Source organism: Harpegnathos saltator, unplaced genomic scaffold (assembly GCF_003227715.2).
Source record: "Harpegnathos saltator strain DR-91 unplaced genomic scaffold, Hsal_v8.6 scaffold13, whole genome shotgun sequence".
NCBI lineage: Eukaryota > Metazoa > Arthropoda > Insecta > Hymenoptera > Formicidae > Harpegnathos > Harpegnathos saltator.
In genome coordinates, this window is record NW_020229906.1 from 376,661 (window position 1) to 397,128 (window position 20,468).

A 20,468-nucleotide genomic window follows, 5' to 3' on the forward strand; every position below is an offset into this window, starting at 1 on the left:
ATAGCGTTTTTTCTACATAGGCAACGTCGTGTAAAGCACCGCGTTGAAACGCGAGACGATGTGAGCGACCGATAGTAATCACACCCGCCGAACAGTTGGTCACGCTTTTCAAACCGTATCCTCTTACCACACACACACACACACACACACACACACACATACAGAATGAGACGGAATGCGACGAAAAAGTATTTTAATGACTCAACTTTCATACACGCGCTCATTAACACTGTACGCCCGCGAGGATAACGATAAAACAGCTGACGAGCGCCGTGGTCGATGAAGTAAGCTTTAAGTAACACCTTGCTCGTTTGATCCCGCCCGAGCCGATTGATGGGAAAAATTCGTCTTGCCGCGAACACATTGTAAGAAAACCGTACAACACCCTTCCCGCGCGTGCAAGATCGCTACAAGAATTTCAATTTCGCCACGCACGCCACGACCGTTAGTTGGAATCTCAGGAATCAGCGTAGTCCTTAAGCCGTATCGGTTTGTCTGAGAATTACGGTATATGAGCCAGAGTGAACTTAAGGTCGCTAGTAATATCATTAAAACGATCGTGACCTCGATGATTGTAACGACGACGTAACGATCGTCGAAGAAAATGATCGGCCGGCAGCTACAGTGCTCGCCGGTGTGGGAATCCCTACAATGTCAATCAACGCTCAACGACGACGTTACGTGATTCGCATTGTTCTCGAGTGTCACGGACGCGCGCGCGTATTGCGCAATGTTCGCTTCGATGAGTGATTGACCGAGCCACCTTCGCCAGCGTACTTTTTACACGCATTCGTAAGTGTAAAACACGCCGTTTGGACGCATTAGCCGAGGGGAGGCGTGTGACCGAGTCGCGGACACAACGTACGCCTCCGCGTGTAACAATTGCAACACTTGGTACGCTTATTGCGTGAGCCGTAAACTACTTTCGACCTGTCTTCTCGCTTTGGCGAGAGAGCAAAAAAGCTCCGCGCGCAAACGGTCATCGCGTTGCTAATTGCCTTGATCTATTTCATTCAATAATGCGATTGGAGTCGCCTTTGAATGTTAATCGTGTCAGCCCTGAACTTTACATTAACAGAAGGCCTATTCCCCTGCGTTACTTTCGCGACAGTTGTCGTCGATCGATGTCGTCATACGTAACGTATTCTTGGGGAGAGGGATAAGGAAGGAAAGGGAGGATTCTTCATCAGGTATTTCAGGTGTCTTTTTTTTTTTTTCTTTTTCTATCTCTTGGCTATCGGCTTGATTATCGGAGAGTTTAAAGACCCCGATATTGCGGTCGCGCTTGAGATCATCGACTCTAATCGCCGAGGTGCGGGGAAGAGGGAAAGGAGAGGGAACGCGTTAGTAAATAATCGCACACCGTCGATATTCGTTTACCGCAGTGTATACCGAGTGTACAGCCCGAGTCCGAGTAAATCTTGCATAACAACAACACGGGCGCGTGTAACGAGCAGCGTAATACTCACCAGCATCTCGATCAAGGACGATTCGACGTGTCTCGAAGATCGCGCGGGATAAGATGCACCGCGATCGCACCTTCCCAGTTACTCGGTCGCGCGCGCGAGATAACAACCTTCTCGATGGCGCGATGGCGATTTCGTCGTCGTCATTCGATTTCACTTTCCTCCCTCGCGGCGAGCTCACGAAGCGCGCTCTCGCGAGTTGCGCGACGTAGGGCAACGCGGGGGATTAAAGAGCGCGCGATCCGCGCGGACGATGACAATGACGACGACGACGACGACGACGACGGCGGCGGCGGCGACGGCGACGGTGACGGCGACGGCGCTCGACGTCGTGCAATTTTCTCCGTGACAATGCGGAGACGGAGCGGGACGCGCTCGGCCGCGGAGACATGCGAGTTTCGCCCGTAATTCGAAGACTGGTCATCGCGGTGGCGACGCCACGGTATTCAAAGATCGAAACCGCCGGAGTGTCGCCTCCCGCGGGGGATCGAACGATCCACCGACGAAGGCGCGTCCTGTGTGTTAAGAGTGCTAACGGGGGAGGACGGGTGAGAGGACAGTCGCGGAGAGGGGACCGAGGGCCCCCTGCGATCTTTGTGGGAGGGGTAGAGGCATCCAAACCCTCGAGTTCGCCTGGTAGGGATCTGGAGAGGGCCCAAGTTGGTCGAGTGAAAGACAGGAGGGAGAGAATCAGAGAGAGAGAGAGAGAGAGAGAGAGAGAGAGAGAGAGAGAGAGAGAGAGAGAGAGAGAGAGAGAGAGGCGGCCGAGAGAGAACGGGAACGAGAGAGAGAGAGAGGGGGAGGGGGGAGACGCATCATCGGGAGGAAGAGAGAGGTAACACGAGAGACGCGAGCTACGGTGAATCGCTTGTAAGAAACGCGCATTGTTGTGTGTCAGCGCGCGCGATAGTTATGGGCCCCAGGCAACCTTGTCCCAGTACCGTGCTCGCTCGCGCTCATCCAGGTGCGTTCGAGCTCGCGGCGCGACGACTCGATGCGATCACGACGACGACGACGACGACGACGACGACGATAAGGAGTGGATCACATCGTCGTCATCGCCGTGTATTCGATGAAAAACGAACGAGCGTCGATAAGAAACAAAGCATAGGACGTCGTACAGGACATCGAGGAAGGAATCCTTCCGCGCTGGACACGGAGCGCGCAAACACCTCGCTTTCGTGACCGGAGAGGATGCGTCGCGCCGGCACGCTATCTAGGTCATGGATGCACCCGATGCAGACGACGACGACGACGACGACGTTGCGTTTTGGCAGCGGGATCCCCTCTCTTTCCCTCTCTCTTTCGCCCCTCCCCCCGCCCCGCGCCCGTTCACGCGCGGGCATACTCACTCTTTACTCTCGTTGCCGTTAAGCAGGACCTTAATTTACGCCGCGTTGGGAAAAATGGCGCCACAGCTAATGAGACCAGGCGATACGACCGGCGGTAATACGTCGGAGTTGTTGCCGCGCTCGATCGCGCGCGGTCCGCTGCGCGATTACCGCGCGCCGTTCGCGCGGATCGCGGAGAGCCGCGAGACGATTTATGAAAGAGATTAAATGCGATGCGCGATTGATCGGAGGAGAAGTCCTCCTCTCCTCTCCTCTGCGCTCTCCTTCTCCTCCCGCCCCTCATCGCCCTTTTTATCCGCCGACACTTTATTCGCCGCGCCTCTTTTCGTCGTTTCTCTTCGGTGTTGTTTTTCCAACGCTTCCACGGAGATTTCAATGCGCGCGCACAGGTCTCTCTGCTCTCCTCCGTGCTAGTAATATCTTTTATATAACGGACACTCGCTTCTCAATCAAGTGACACAAGTCAGAATTGCCACTCCCCCCGCTCCCCCGCCCCCACCCCTCTCCACCGCCGCGGAGTTATGTAAATGTCTGTGATGTTAGAGACGCGATAATACGATTAATATAGGCTGTATCGTTTCTTCGCGTTTGAACTCTCTCAGAATTCTCTCTCTCTCTCTCTCTCTCTCTCTCTCTCACACACACACACACACACACACACACTACGGCAAAGACGCTTTATTCCACGTGCGTGCGTTCGCACGCAGAGATATGAACAATCCTGTCTATCTCACACGGTGGCGTGTGCCAATGGTGGCAGAAGCCATCGTTTATTATTATTTCGTCGAAAGTGCGAAAGTTTTTAAACAAGCGCGACGGGGAACGATACCATCGAATGAAACGTGCGCACGCGCAATCGTCTCTCCTTGGTTGTCTTTCAACAATTACAACAGTAGCGCAGACGAGGAATCGGATTGTACTTGTACGTTTCCCACTGAGGCGAAAGACGTTCACGCCGGATGCGAAGAAGACTATTTATGAGGCGGCGCTGCTAATTACCTTTAATAACAACGTTGTCCCCCGGTGCCACGAATCGCCACGATCGCGTCCTTATTACCCGAACGTACATATGGTGACGCTATGATTGGCTTGGCTGTATGATTATCATGCGCGTAGAACGGTGTAAAAATGTTATCGTCTGTGCTGTACGCGATTCAGGCGTCTTATATACAGCGCGATGATCGATAAGTCGATCGTTACGCCCGCTCATGATGTGGATCCGTGATTATTGCCAGGGAGAAGAATGTCCGAAAAAAAAAGCGCTTCTCTTCTCTTCCCTTCTCCTTTTTTCTGTTTTTTGTATACGTAAACACAGCAAGTCACAGTGGCGCATGTGGGTCAGGGACTGGCAAAGAGCTGTTTTGACGGTCTAGACGAACACGAAGCCGCGACGGATGCCCTTTTGACTACGGTAGTCACGCGAGACGACGACGCCGCCGCCGACGGAACGACGGAACGCGAATTTCGATTTCGATCGTGCTCGTGTTCGCGAGCGATTGCGGGAGGAGACAAAGAGTCGCATTTATCAAGCTCCCGCTGTCATTTAATGCGGCTTGATTTATCGCGGCGACACGACGCGGCACACGATTCTACAATCACTGCGTGCATTCATAGTCGCGACGTGTCCTCCATGATCCGCCGAGCGCGCCGCGCGCGGCCCGCCTCTTGACCCGGCAAACTCCACGGGTCGCGGAATCTATGCGTGCGCGCATGCAGACGAGCGTGCATTATCCGTAATTAATCGGAGAAGTTGTATGGACCTCAATAGTCCAGCCGACGAACGAAAGCGAAATCCAACCGACCGCGCGCCGCGCTGTGACGGCGAGAGAGAGAGAGAGAGAGAGAGAGAGAGAGAGAGAGAGGGAGAGAGAGAGAGAGACAGTTAAGCGGAATGACGATTGCATAATGATGTTACTCGCTTAATTCGACGCCGTGACGTCGCGTGGTTTCTCTATTCTATATCGCTGGCGGGCAGTAAGTATGCCGGAAATCATTCCTCGCGGGCTCGCGAGTCGGTTGGACAGTTGAACCTGTGTTGATACGATATAAAGAATTGATATCGCGTCGCGTAACGCAAAGCTTTCTCTAGCTAGAAAGAAGAAGCTGACAAGAAGATTATAGCAAAAATAAGCATCGGCGAGAAAAGTAACGTAATGTTGAGAATAATTATGTCATTGTCGCGAGTTGAAGAAAATCCGATTATGAGCATGAGAAGGCATGGGAAGCGCAGCAGCTGTTGATATTAAACTTTGTCACGAAACAAAGATCTCTTTAATTAGTTCGCGATCAAGAGAGCATCTGGCTCGTTCGCTTCGTCCGCCTTCGTGCCATCGGCGGCACGGCTCGGGGGGGACTCTATTATATCATTGCGCGTAGTGTCGTAACTCAAGATTGGTCCATTTCACCGCTATCTCTCTGACAAATATAACGGTCGTTTTGTAATAATAAAGTCTATCGGCGTTTAAAAGTCATACGCTATTAACGGACACTGTGACAGTGTGACGACGATCGATTGGCCGACGACCGATTGATGAGCTAAGAGTTTTTGGAAACTCTACGACGCGCGCGGAGCGACGTAGCGCGCGCGTTTTCGACAACTACGATCCTTCGTGCCGTAATTTCGACAAAGAGAATGGTCGGGGATTATGTTTCGGGGTTTTTACGCTTTTTTTTTTTTTGCGCTGCACCAACGGTATTCACTCCATCTAGGTCAATGTCGGCGAGAGCTATTCCACGCAGCTATGTCGTTTTCGTTGCGCGAGGCGCGAAGCTCTCCTTCGTCGCGGGAGAAACGGAATCATATCGCTCCTCAGACGCTCAGATAATCGCTCCTTTTATTGCGTTTCGAGTAAATTTCTGGACCCGCGACCCAGCGGGCGAGAGCGAGTGAGAGGAGATCACTGTTGCGTTCTGCTGCCGATCATCGCAACGGCAACCGCGCGGCGAAGTAAATCATCACGTCCGCTACCGTTTTTCTTGCGCTCCGAGTGAATTGTGAAATTACGGCACGGCACGGCGCGGCGCGGAGCGGAGCGGAGCGGAGCGGAGAGTCTATAGACGCGCGATCGCCGTTACATAAGACATATTCGTCTGCTCTATTATGAAGCCGATCGCCGTATTTAAACGCCAGTCGCAATTAACAACGGTGCTGCTCTCTCACCGTCGCGCTCGTCCGCGCCTTCCATTCGCGGCCGTATAAGATCTGTGAACTACTTGGTGGAATGTTCACAATGTGCTTTTCGAACGCGCTTTTCTGACGGAAGGAGAAAAAAGAGACGTTCGTCCGGCCGGTCTTACTCATTTGCTTGCGCAAATCAATTTATTAATATCTCACGAGACTGCCACGAGACGCCAGACGAAACACCGAGAGCCAATCGAGCAGTTGAGAAAGACTCTCGCGCGAGTTACATATTGATTACACACCGCGTGTACAATAATAAATTGAGATTGCGCTCAATTACAATTTATCTCGTATTAATCGGGTGGATCCGATAAATCGCGCTGAAAGGACGCCTCATTGCTCCGGGGGCTGGCCGGCGAATCATGCACAATTTAAGCGTTCGGTGCCTGCGACCGCTCGCTCGCTCTCTCGCTCGGTCGTTCGTGCGCCTTTTCTTAATCGGCGAACCGCGAAGAGACGTCGAGGGAGATGTTTTTATCCGTCCGATCGAGCGTGCGCTGAAGCGAAATCGATTTCGAGCAATCGCGTCCGCGCCGCGACCATTAAGCCGCCGTATCTCGTGATCGCGCTCACCTGGCCACGACGACGATGCCGTGCGTGCGTGCGTGCGTGCGTGCGTGCGTCGAAGAATCCGACCGACGCCGACGCCGACGCCGACGCGACGACGTCAAAGTATCGCCGCACGCGATCGAAATTGCACTCGGCAACATCATGCGAACGTGTCTATCGAAGTTTGCGCATCGGCGCGGGCGTCCGCGAAGGGAACAACGGAGAAGCGTTACATCGCGCGTTATGTCGCAACCCGTGAGACCAAGTAGCGCGAGTGTGTCTCGTGAATCGTTCGTTCCGATAAGAGAACAAAAAAGAAGAAAAACAGCAGACTTCACTTCTCCGCGTGACACGTCGCTCTCCGTCGCTCTCCGTGCGATATCTCCGCGCGATCGAACTGTGACGAGTCCAATGCTCGGCAATTCGGGATTCTTCAGGGGCCAGGTTAGGGGGGGGGGAGGGACGCGCTCATCGCGCGGTGGTCCCTCGCAGAAATGAACAGTCATAACGGCAGTCACAGAAAATTCGCGCATAGCGCGATATGTCAAAGGTCGGGGACTTGCGCGAGCGCATTCGCGAGCGTACTGTCAAGTGCAAGGTTTTCGATATGGCAGGCGACGTAGGCGATCGCGGATCGCGGAGGAAGTCTGTTGGATACACACTGGCGGAGATTGTTGCCAACCCCAGGGAGTCTGATCTCGTTCGTTCTTCCTGTCACTCTTTTTTTTTTTTTTTTTCGATCGCGACTCCGACCGTCCGCTAATTATTTTGCACGAAATCGTCTGGAAACGAAGAAACTCCGGTCCCCCCCCCCCACCTCCCCTCCCACTGAACGCTCCTTCTCGTGCGTTTTGCAATACTTTCGTAATATCAATTACGCGATACCTGTCAAGTTGTACACACGCGCTATGGCGGCGGCGATGGAGGCGACGCGACGTCGCGTATCGCGTTTCGCGTTTCGCGACGCGGCATTATTCTCGACTCGTACTCTAGAATATTTAAGGGCGTGTAATTCAATAAATATAAAACTGTGCCGCACTGCGCGCGGGTTGGAACCGTGCGCTTTGGCCGAGTCGAATTCCGAACATCCTCGGGGCGCCGTGAAAAAGGAGAAGAAAGAACGCCCGCCCTTTTGCGAAACTGTGAAATTACAACGTGGATGAACGCCCCCGGTCGCGCTTTCGACCCATCGCCGGCGGGCTGCGGGAATATTCTCTTACAACGTGTGTAACACAACAATTTTCACGGTGCCCACGGCGCGCGAGAGACGGAGAGCTTTGCTTTTCGAGAACGCAGCTGTAAGAAAATGCAATTTAGAATGTCTCAATGTATCGCGCAATCGAGACCGCCGACGGGATCTTCATCTTGTTGCGTTTTCCTCGCGTTTCTGCCAACGCGCGGAAGGAAGAAGAGGCTCCCCCGTCCCGATGTGTCGACGTCTCGCGAGCCCGCGAAAAAGAAAAACTCGAGAACTCTCGATCGCGCCCGAGAGAGTCAGCTGTGACATAAGCAGGAAATGTGAGGGAGATAAATTCAAAGAACCGCGCGCGCCGATCGAGACGCACGGGGTTAAGCAAGGATGTATTTATTTTTAGAGCCGACGCATCCCGAGCCGAGCCGAGCCGAGCCGAGCCGAGCCGCGAGCACATACGCCAGCGTTTCTTCGCTCGGCTCGGCAGGCCGAGCCGACAGAAGCTGCCGCATCAGAGAGACTCTCTGTAATAATCCGCGATCGACGATGCGGTCGGCCATCGGCGCGCTATCGGCGCGACGGGCGCCGCGTACAAATTCTAAATTAACCGGTTTCGTAATTTGGGCGCCATTCACCTTCCGGAGATATATCGCACGGTGGTTGAATTTCGACGAACCGACGCGCGCGCGCAGCCGCATACGCATGTGTGCGGATGTGTATCTACCGAGCGGACAGATATGCGAACGCACGCTTGTCACCTGCTTGTCGACACCTCGATTTGTCTCCTGACGATTACGTCCTACGATGTCGATCGATTTTGCCCGTCGATTTTAGTTCCTCCCTCCCACCTCCACGTGCGCGAACAAGTATATCGCGTATCGATTAAACTCGCCCATGAATCGAGACGTTGGGTCCCGGCGCTTCCCTCGCCGGTCACGCCGGTCATGCCGGATCGACGAGATTGCATAAATGCGTACTTTACCGTTCGAGGAACGAAACGCGCGCGCGCGTCATTTATCCCGAGACTTTCCCTTCGCAAACTTTCGTCGAGTCCCCCGTCCACTCGAGACTTTTCACGAGGAACTCGTTCCTCACGAACGCTGAATCGCACCTCCGGCCGCACTAAACCGAGTGTCATCGTACGACGTGACGGAGTACTCGAAGACGCGCGCGCGCGACCCGCCAAAGTTGGCGACTTTTGCGCGCTCTCCCCCCGCTCTCTGGATGCATCCGCGAGTATATCAGGCCAAGACGCGGCCGATTGGTATTTAGGCCTCGCGTTACGCAACCTCTTTCCGACGCGTGACCGTCACGCAGTCGCGGGCAAAAAACTATTATTCCGGGCGGGCGGGCGGGCGGGGGGGGAGGTGGGGGGAAGCGAATGGTGGATCATCATCGGGCTGACATTGGACTCACATTTTCCGTATGCGTCTCGCGTTCTACCGGACGGCGTACGAGACGTCCACACAGGGGCTATCTCCTCCTCTCTTTTGCCTCTCCCCCTCTCTCTCTCTCTTTCCTTCTCTCTTCCTCGTCTGTTCGTCACGTACGCTCGCTCAGAGGCCCGAAACACGCCACGCGCACCTTCAACAGCACGACTGTCAGTGGCTACCTACGTGGCCAAGAGCGCGTAGAACGAGCATCCGCCAGTTGCGAAATGCAGGAATTTAAGGGGGCATTCTCCGCGGTGAGGTCAACCGCGACTCGCCCTCGGGGTCGTCGTGGTAATTAACGGGCGCGATTAAAGTGCGCGCGTGTCGCTCTGTGAGCGAAAAGAACGCGCAAATCGCAGGTCCCGCAACGAGGTTCGACTCGCGTCGCGGATTCGTCATGCCGTGACGTGAGTATAGCGAGAGGCATTTGTGTGCAAACGCGAAACGCGCGCGAGGTGCAACGATCGGGAGAATCGGCTCTTCTTGTCGGCGGCTCGCTCGTTACTCTCTCGGTCTCAAAGAGGACTCCGGATGCGCGTGGCCTCGGCTCTAGACGCGCGATATGTTTCGAAACGACAGAAATTTCATTTTCGTAATATCTCGATTACAAATAAAACAGGTATTATCTCAAAGGCTCTGCTCGCCCCGCTGTAAGATGATCGCGCGCCGCGTCAAGGTCATCGCGGTGATTGTTCGCGGCAATTAAAACGTGCGCGGGAGGCGAGATCGTCGTCCGACTGCCGAGTGTTCCCTCGGCAGTTTTGTCGTAAAACTGGCACGAGGCGGGAGGGCGAGAGCGAGGGAGCTAGGGAATAAAAGGCGAAGAAGAAGCCCGATGCACCGTCCGTACGATGACACTGCCGACACGGCTCGTTCGTTACGTCGCTCGGTTCGCGATGCCCTCGCGACAACGCCAGATGGCAGAACAACGAATAAACATTATACGGCCATCGTTAATCGTTTCACGGGCGAAGAAACGCTCGGACCCGTGATCCCGCGCCGTGCGATGTGCGATGTGCGATTGCGCCCAACTATCGATATATTGCGCAACGCAGAAACTTTAAGGTCGCGCGCGAGCGCAGCTGTGAGGGAGTCTGGACGGGTAATTGGCGTGGAATTAGAATGCGTGCTTCTCGCGCGCATTCCGCAATAGCGCGAGCGCGAGCGCGAGCGCGAGCGTGGCACGAAGCTGCTCCGTTCGAAAAGCACGCCTTGCCGAATATGCAACGACGATGCAAATCAGAGAACCGATCCGAGAGCGTCCCGATTAGATCCGAAGTTCGCGCAGCGTCCGCTCTCGATCGTGGGAGAAACTTTGCTCTCGCGTTCGCCGCCTGCCGAAACATACTAGCCGTCTAGCCGTCGCACAATTTACCGCGCAATTACACGCGCTACGTAACGCGTGTGTGTTCGCGGCCTCGTGGGCCTAAACGGATCGTTTCATTACGGCCGAGGCGATTATTGTGGACCGCGGCGAAATAAACACGGCGAAATAAATGCCTCTCTCGGCATGCCCGTGACGCGCGAGCCCGGCCTGAGGAAATTTGCGGTGACTTGAATTATTTCATTAACTCGTTCGTCTTCCTCGTTCGATCTTTCACGTTTGTCGGTTATGAAACGCGCGCGCGCGCGCGCAACTTGCCGCCGGCGTCATCGCGGCAATTACTATGCAGTTAGAATGCGCGAAAGACACGAAAGACGCGACGGCGACGGCGACGACGTCGACGACATTGCGCACCTTGTAAGAACCGGTAATTTTGCAACATTGTTGGCCGATTCGCGAGAAAAATATAATAAAGCCCGGCCGAGCCGCTGAACGAGCGAGCGAGCGAGCGAGCGAGCGGCGTGTAATTGTGCCGAAAAACGGTCGTGCGTGTGCCGATCCGCAATTTCTCCCGCCGTATTCCGAGCAGCGGCGGCTCGGCGAATTGTCGCGTTACGAAAGATTCCCGCGCTACTTAGCGAATTCGCATTCTCGTTTCTTCGCGGTAACGACGTCCTTAACCAAATAATAGTCCCTCATTAGCGCGTGTCTGGCCTTAAAGTCCCGCGTGTCCTGAAATTCAACGAGAATTTCAAATTTCGAATATGCCGTCGGCATATTCAGCGAGAGACGACGAGACGGGGGGGACCTCTCTACTGCGAGCGTGTTCATCGCCGCGCCGCGCCGTGCGCGATCGAAAGATTACCTCTACCCCGCCTTCGGAGATCGCGCGACAGTCGACGATAATCGTCGCCGAAATCGTAGGAGGCAGAGCCCCGCTGAATGCCGCTGTGCTATTTCGCAATTCGCGCGCGCGCGCGCTGCAGCGTGCGCGCGAGCACGTCGCCACCGCCGTGCGAATCGCGCCTATATATCTGCTCAGTTAGTCAAGACTTAATTAAGTGAGAGTCGGTTGTTAGCCGGCGATCATAATTGTGGTATCAACGATGTAGCGCAATGTAGCTGCGAGATATATCTATTTTACGTGGCTCCCTTTCCACACGAGCAACACAATCACTACTCGACACCGCACCGGCCACGCGGCACCACCACGCGACTCGAGTTCGAAAGGGGCGCGAGGCGTTTGTCAACGATTCGCGCGATCGACTGAGTCCCGATCGTGTGTGTGAATTTTTTTCTCAACACAATGGGGAAACGTGAAATTTCTCACCCAAGATTGTTTACTTTCGTTCCTAAAGCAAAGGCTACGTGATCGTACACGTCTTTATACGTGCCGTACGTACAAACGAACGTGCTAATATGCCTTTCTCATCACAAGCTTCATTTTTCTTACGTGAGCGTCACCTCATATAACCTCGTTTCAAGCTCAGAATCAGAAAGGCACACTTGGCGTTCGTTAATTGGCGTCCGGAATATACGGCCCGCCGCAGGCTGTAGAGAAGAAGAGCTCTCGCGGTCGATTTCGCGCTTCCGATCGTTGCTCGCGGAACAGATACGTAGCGTCGTGCTGGTCGATCAACGGTCAACGGCGTTATTCGCGCGGAAGAAGAAAGAGGACCCGGGCACACACCCGGGCGAGAAAGAGAGGAGGAACAGCAGAATCGCAGCAGCCGCGTTGTTTTGCCGCTTAGCGGTGTCACTTGGCGCGCGCAGCCTTGTAACATATACGCAAATAACCCAATAAATCTCGGCTGTAATAGTATAGGCTGCCGCTGCTCATCCTTCGGAGTCCTTGACACCGACGTAGTGTCACCGACTGCTACGCCGCTCGCGTCGAGGAAAAGGAGAGCCGACGGCGACGGCCGCGCGGCGGCTGCTCGCGGTCGGTGGAAGCGACCCGGATCAAGCTCGCGCTTCGTCGTTTCCCAATACGCGTAATACGTATACGTCTCCTCTGCCGGTTGCCAACGCGCGACGGTACTCTCCTCTCGGCCGGCGACGCATTCCTCTAGAAAGACGTTAATGATCCGCGTGCGCGCGCGCGCGCGCGCGCGCTCGGAGTTATCGACCGCGAGAGGTTCCGCTCAGTTACCTCGCGATGAGCAAGCTCGCCGTGAAATAAGACACTCTTTCTCAACAACCACGCGCGAGAGTTTGATTTGCTCGCCGACAGCGGCGGCTTCGTGTTTCGCGCCGCTCATCTGACATCCGCTCGATTTATATCGAGCGCGAGGTGTTCGAGTTTCGGCGTTACTCGGTGAAATTCGATGACGACGGCGATGCTTTTGAAACGGACGACATTGCCACTGTAATATACCGCTGCTGCTGTTGCATGCAGCTGTGTGATTTATACGCCGTTCGACAGGAACAAAGAAATTGTAACGATTAACGTTGAGTAACGTTCGACTGATGCGTGAAAGGTGTTCGCTGACCCAGATCGATGATCGCGATTCGAGTGATTTTCAACTAGCGACTAGTCCGCGATAATGCGTCCGTTGCTTGAAAGTGTTGCTGACGAAACGAACTCGCGCGCGCGATCGCGGTTATCTATCAATGAAAAGTCCCTCTCCTTTCCCGCAAGGAGTCCCACTTGTCCGGAGAAAATTGCCGAGAATTATTCGCACGTTGTATTGGGAAATCCTGGGCAAAGAGCAGAGCAGAGTTATACAGACTAATTATACAGAGGCGAAATCGCCAAAAACGATTACCAACAATCCGTCTGACGAGTCTCCTCACCGCGAGGATATTTTATCGCGAGGCGAACGATCGTCGTGAAAAATATTTACGAACGGGAATCATCCGTCGTTGCATTCCGAGCGTACCCATCGCCAATTACGACGCGCGTCGCAATAATAGACGTAAGCGGCCGGTGTAACGAACGCACTGCAACGACGCGGTAATGCATTCAATCGTATCGGTCGGCAGTATTTTATAGTATCGTCGGAATGCGGGATGTAACGATGCGCACTTAAAACGTAATCGAACGATCGTAACGACACCCGGCCGTGTACATTTTTATGTCAAGGAGATGTCAACAAAATAGTAGCGTACACGTATGCGTTGACATTTAGCGCCTTTGAGGAGCGTGTAACCGCTACCGAGAGAGAGAGAGAGAGAGAGAGAGAGAGAGAGAGAGAGAGAGAGAGAGAGAGAGAGAGAGAGAGAGAGAGAGAAAGAGAGAGAGAAGCGCTGCACCTGCGTTTTTCTTGCCTTTTTTTGACAATTTATTAAAATCACAATTACCGAGAAATATAGTATAAATTACGACAATCGCGCGCGCGGCGCGCTCGCTAATTCGAATTCCCCGAGCGGTGTTTACGGCGTAAACACGCGAATTTTTTCTCGCCGTATTTCCAGCGTCGACGACAGTCTCGCGCGTTCTCGCTCGACTTGAATAATTCCGCGATGTGCGATCGGAAATAATCTCCAAATATAGAACAAATACAGCGCGTACACACGCGCTCGATTATCGATATACGCACTAGGAATGCTGGTCCAGGTCGCGGTTGTGTAAGCATAGTTAATCCGCGCGGTTTTCGCGGTTTTCACGCCAAGCCGGTGCGCACGCGGGTGGTCCCTTAACGAGGTACCTGAAAGAGCATTCTCCTCGATTCTAAGCGTCGATAATCCGGTGTGTTACCGCGGACTCGTTCCTGTCCGGACGCGTTACTATCGCGTTCTGTCACGCTGTAAAAGGGAAGATAGTCGCAATCAAATCGAGTCGAATTAAACTTATTTTTTTAGGATTGTGTACACAAATTACTTGCTTGAATTTTATCGGCAAAATTTTTAGGCTTTTTCCTTTTTGTTTATTAGAATGCTCCAAGTCGATAATTGAAAGGACGTTTAGGTATATAATACATTTGATTCTTCTTGATTTTCTTGATTTTCGTCGTTAACTGAAGCTTGCATTTCAAATTACTACGTCGTCCGGATCGTCGATCTGGCACAACTCTTATTCAATTTGACTCGATTGCAGTTTGTGCAACAAAAATTGCTCTCGGCCCTGACGCTTGGTTCCTTTTACCCAATTCTTTTTTCTCCGGCGCACGTATCATTACGCCGTATTCTCTCGCTCCTACCCTCCGGAGGAACGGAGCTCGATATCGAGTAATAAAAGCTGCTCATAAAACCGTTCTAAATCCGTCGTCGCGGCTAATTATTATCGTTAGCCAGCGTCGCCAGCTCCTTTTGCGGCTTCGCAAAAGCCGGCGCTGTATCTTAATCACTCGGCGAATCCTTCGCCGGGATTATCCCGAGTTGTCGGAAACGATATCGCTGCTTGCGCTTAAGGGTGTTAGGCGTTGTAAAGCCGTCTTCTTCAGCTACTTAACAGCCAGAGCTCTCTATCTGCGCTCTCTCGGTCCTCTTCCATCTCTCGATTTCACTTTTGGCGGCCGCGGCCGCGGCCGCCGCCGCCGTTGAGGCTCCTTTCCTTCCTTCGGTCCCCTCACCTCTCCCGGTAATTGCGCAAGCGGCGCGTTTGCGGCGCCTGGGCCCCGCACGCGTGCCTCCTAACGAAAAGGATCATTATACTGGCGCAATTTGTAAAACGCCGTGTTCGCCGCGAATCCGCGAAAGTGGAGCGAATATTATTACTACCACCACCACACGCACAATCCCCACTACCATCGTCGATCTAACGGCCGTGCAATTTTCCCCGCGGGCACGTTTTATCCGCACTTAGGAAATTATCCATTGTGAGCTGCCCGCACGGGCCGTTTAACGCGCGCGCGCGCGCGCACAGGGGACGCGACGCCGAGGGGAGAAAGAAAAAGGACAACTTCGCGCATTACGCTCCCAGCCGGGATTTGAACGTCAAATTCTCGAGCGTGAATTTCGCGTATTAACGTCACGCCGTATTATTTATCACGCGAACGTAACGTTGCGTAAAGTGTCTATGCTCGGAGCGCGTTCGAGGAGACGCTCAGCGCTCTCGTTCCGTCCTCTCCTCTCCTCTCCTCTCCTCTCCTCGCGATGCTTTCGTGTATGATACTTGAAGTGTCCTCACAGCACGTAACCATAACGAACGGGAGCGAGTTTCGTAAGGTGAAATTTCCGCGTGAATGTCGATGAAAAGCGCAACGCCAGTACCTCGACGTCGAGAGGATGTCGTATTTATTAAACAATAAACTTGGTCAGTTAACGATTATAATCAGACCGGCGCCGGCGCCGGAGACTCGTTCGTCGAGATCGTTCATGAGAATTTTGCTACTCTACGAATTCTTCATCATGGAGATTAGTATAGCTCTCGTCAAGTACGGTAACTCGCGGAAGCTGTTGGCACAAATCGATCGATTCTTACGGCAAATTGCTTCCTAATGCAAGCACGAGGAAGAATCTCCGTGTGCAACTGGGCGTCGTACAAATTTCCATCTCGCTGTTACCTATCACTCGCAGACGATCTTCGTCGAATAGGGGACGCCGGTCAACAGCCGATAGACAGTTATCGCTCCGAGAACCCATTACGGTGGGACACGCAATGTTATCGTCGTTGCCGTCATGTTTTTTTTTTTCGACATACATCGGTGTCGTTACGTCACTGCTACCGACGGCGAATCGAACGGAGGTGGGGATCGCGAGGACGCGAAAAGCGCGGGAAGCAGCCACAACGACGGCGACGACGACGACGACGACGACGACGACGACGACGAGACGACGACGACGACAAAGACGACAAAGACGACAAAGACGACAATGACGACAAAACGATGAAGACGACGACGACGACAATGATGACGACGACGACGACGACGACGACGACGACGACGATGACGATGTTGAGGAGAAGGGAGGTAGAGATGGCGAAGAGACTGCGGGAGTGAGAGACGGACGAGAGGCAAGGTCGTTCTTTGACCCGAAACGTGGTCAGCTCGGCGCCAATTTTTCGGGAGGAACCGGTCTCACCCGGCCCCCTGGAATTCTGGCTGGCTGGCTGGCTGGCTAGTCGGTCGGTCGGCCGGCCGCACATCAGCGACCAACCGACTACGGTTTCGCCGAGAAACCGAGGGCGACACGTTGATTCCATCAACGGCAACGTGTAGCGGGCCGCACCTGCTTTGGCTGTCTGCTCACTCGTCCGCTTGCCAGCCGCGTTGGCGTTGGTGTATCGCGGTCGATATCGCGACGAGACAATTCCGAACAATTAATAACGAGAAGCTCAGCTCGGTCAGCGTCGTCAGCATCAAACGTAATCGAGAGGATCGCGTGGAAACCCAGAAGGGATCGGCGCGAATCGTTCGATAAATGTCGCTGGAGCGTCGCACTTGAAGGGGGGTGAAGGCGGGAGAATGCGCGTCTAATTGATCGATCTCGCCGGTGAGTCTCCCGAGTGCGTCATCGGGGATATTCCCGGTGGGATCGATGAAGATCCGGGAGTCCGGGAGTCACGGCCGGATGTACCGAGGAGGAGGACACTTCTCGAGGTAAGTGCGGGCGCGCGCGCCTCGCGCCATGTTGCTACGTAGCAGCGTTGCGCGACGCGCACTTCAGCAACGAGGTCGCTGCTCAACACGTCGTTAATGCGCGATTCAATCTCACGTAGGCTTCGAGAGTTTGACTCGCGGTGTCCGTGGCGATCTCGCGAGTAAGCTAGCAAGCGTAGAAGCGTTTGCAACGTTTGTCTAACGTTTTAGCAAAGTAGTTTCCACGTGTCAACCTTGCCCGCGCGTACACTTATTTTCGCGCCGCGTCTCCTCGTCCTTGGCGAAGCCTGCCAGCGAAATCGTATCCGCTGTTGATCTCTCCGCCGTCGTCAACATCGTCATCGGCGTCACCAAGAGCGAGTGACTTGCTCTTGTCTTTCCTCTTGTCATCGCCCTTGTAGGCTCGCTTGCTCGCACAACAGCGAATTGGAAACAGCTCGGGCTAATAAGCCGCGCGAGTCGCCGTCGCCGTCGCCGTCGCCGTCGCGATTATAAATTTCGATTCCGTCGCGAGATCCTCGCGTCGAAAAGAGCCGCGCGCTTATTCGACGTCGTGAGTAACGTGCGAACTATTCGATTGCGCAAGCGAGGTCGCGGTGCTAACATATCCGATTCTTTAGTATCAAGGATTCCGACGAAGCGCCAAATAAATCGGTTATCCGCGAGGCGACGCGGCTGGCTGCAGCCTTCGGGCGCGCGCCTCCTTCCTCGCTTCTGCGTTCGCTCGCAACAAGTCCGAATGCCGAGGTCTCCGCGAGGAGCGTCGTCTCTCGGTCTTCTCTATGAGCGCTCGCCGAGGTTCGCCGAAGCCAAACTCGTACACACGAGCCACGTGTACCATTTTTCACGGCAATGTGTCATTTGTAAGCACAGGCAACATTCGAAATGACCCGCGCGCGCGGTGCGAAACGATCCCGCTGTATGTGTACACGGGTCGTCCTTGCTCGCGAGAAATTATGCATATCTACGAGAGAGCTGTTAAATAAATTAGAAATGAAAAAATTCCCGAGAAGGAAGAATGTCCGCGCGTACGACGCGGTCTCTCGTCGCGCTCGTTTTATTCCGCCGAATCGACGAAAATTGGACTATACGGACTATCGGCGATGGAATAGAATCTTACGGAATTCGGTCAAGTCGGACAACTCCGCTCTCTCCCTCTCTCTCGCTCTCTCCCTCTCTCTCTCTCTCTCTCTCTCTGTCTCTCTCTCTCTCTCCCCCCCTCTCTCTCTCTCTCTCTATCTCTCTCTCCCCCCCGTTGAGCCACGACAAACATTGTTATATCCGCTCGTTTACAACGTAAACGATTGAACATTATTCAGTATCCCGACGAGATCGTTAAAGCGCACGCGTCACAGTCTATTTGGCTCTCGCGTGGACTAGACCTCGACGCACAGCCCAGCGGCGACCTCAAATGCTACGACCGTCTTCTTCTTCTTCTTCTTCTTCGCCTTCTCCTCCTCCTCCTCCTCATGTTGCCGCTTTTATAATGATATTCCACTATGTTAACACCGGGCGATAAAGTCGGTAGCCATGATCCGTTTCCACGCACCGGTGCGCTCGACTCCGACGCCGTTACTCCGCTGTCGTACTCGCGCCATCGCCATCATCGTCGTCTTCGTCCCCGTCGTCGTCGTCGTGTTGGAAATCTAAGAAGGTCCGAGACCGCGAGAAGATCATAATCTCCGTAATGCGACGCGGTTTCATTGTTCCTCTTATGGACCGAAATAACAACGAAACGTCGTTAGAATGAGACATCGAGCAGCTGAGAGCGTAGGTGCGAGAGAATCCCAGTGGACGGTAAATGATACGGTAGACACACAGTCCACGTGTCGACAAGATCGTTAAGGTCCGATCGCGCAATGGTTGAGTGAGTGACTGAGAAGCGGTCGTTATTGTCGCGGGGATACCATCTCTGAAGATGCATGGTAATTTAACAACTATAATTGAAACATCGTCTCGCTTGCGGCGTGATAAGCCTTCGTTCTTTCGCTCTACGCTCGAAACCGTGACTTAATTTCTGCCGAGAGACGTCTCTCTCTCTCTCTCTCTCTCTCTCTCTCTCTCTCTCTCTCTTTCTCGTGCGCGCGCTAGCGGCGGACGTCGCAATCCCCGAAATTTAAGCGTCATCACTTCTGGCAGCGCGGGAAACGTCTCTTGCCGGAAATTACGTTGCAGTTTAAGCCTTAGAGCAGAAGGTTAACTACACCATACTGAAGGCTCACCACACCTATCGCGTAGATCCGGCCTAACGTGATCGGATCCGAAACGTATCGACTCAGTCGTGATATTTAGAAAGCAAAATACCGCCGATAGTCGGCTGAGCGCGGGCCGCGGCCGCGGACGCGGCCAGTTAGTTGGCGCGCACTGTTAGAAATCGCTACAAGCAATTATGCAGATACAAAAGACCTTACCTCGTCGTTTGAATAATATAAACTAAAAGAAAGAAATTCGAGGTAAGTTTCAAGATAATGCAGCGGAATTTGCATACGTAATATGAAGGAACGCTCTCTTGGCTGACCGGTTGGCTCGTGTGTTCCGCCTTCCGCGAAATTGGAATTGAAATATAGATGATACGCTATATATTTATACACACACACACAAGCGCACATACAAACACACACGTGCGTGCGCCGAACAAACACGCCGTTCGACCGCGAGAATATATATAAATATGTTAATGACTCGTAGGTAGAGGCTGTTTCGTGATGGGAACCAGAACGATTATCCTCGACTCAAGCGGAAGATACACGATTTTGTATTTGCGAACAGCTGACTGTTCACCAACGACTCAGCGTCGTGACGTGTTCTCTCCCGAGAGAACATTTGCGTCAAATTCGCGGTCGCGATTTCGACGTCGATTTTGAATCATTGGTGCGTCAAATAACGCACCAATGTGATTCGTGGATGACTCGTGGATGAAGGGAGGAAGACGAGAGAAAGAAACGATTTCTCGCGCGATACGAATACCGTCGCGTGTACGACTGTGCACGCGCAAGGCGTGCACATTCACATTCGCGAGCGAGCGAGCGAGCGAGCGAGCGATATCACTCTTGACCCGGCTGAACTGGCAATGACCCAAAGTCATCGGCGGATCCGATCCGCGGATGCCTGCCGTCAATTAAAGCGAGCACTCTTCGTGGTCAACGAGGTGTATCCCGGGAATGTCGCGAACCTTTGCCATTTCGCCTCGCGAATCGTTACGATGCATCTTTCATCCTCCGCGCTCGAGAGATCCTCGAACGCGTCGCCGCCGCCGCCGCCGCCGCCGCCGCCGCCGTTGCCACGATCCTCCCGAGCGTTCAAGGTCCATCCCTGCCCCTCCCTCCTTCCCAACCGCTTCTCTCGCTCCGCGGCGGAGCGGGTGTTGAGGTCATAGCGATTTTTCGTTTCCGAAATCCGTCCGCGGCCGAGGTCGCCGTGAATTGGATCACGATGACGACGATCCGCCGCGCCGCGCGCGCGCGCGCGCGCGGCGAAGATCGTAAT

At 53.8% G+C, this 20,468-nt stretch overlaps 1 protein-coding gene across 1 annotated transcript in view; it reads left to right on the top strand.

Annotated features, from left to right (window-relative positions):
* The window catches only part of nudC (nuclear distribution C, dynein complex regulator), a 76,480-nt gene that overhangs the window by 53,775 nt on the left and 2,237 nt on the right, over positions 1-20,468 (top strand). The gene's annotated exons all lie outside the window — the stretch shown is intronic.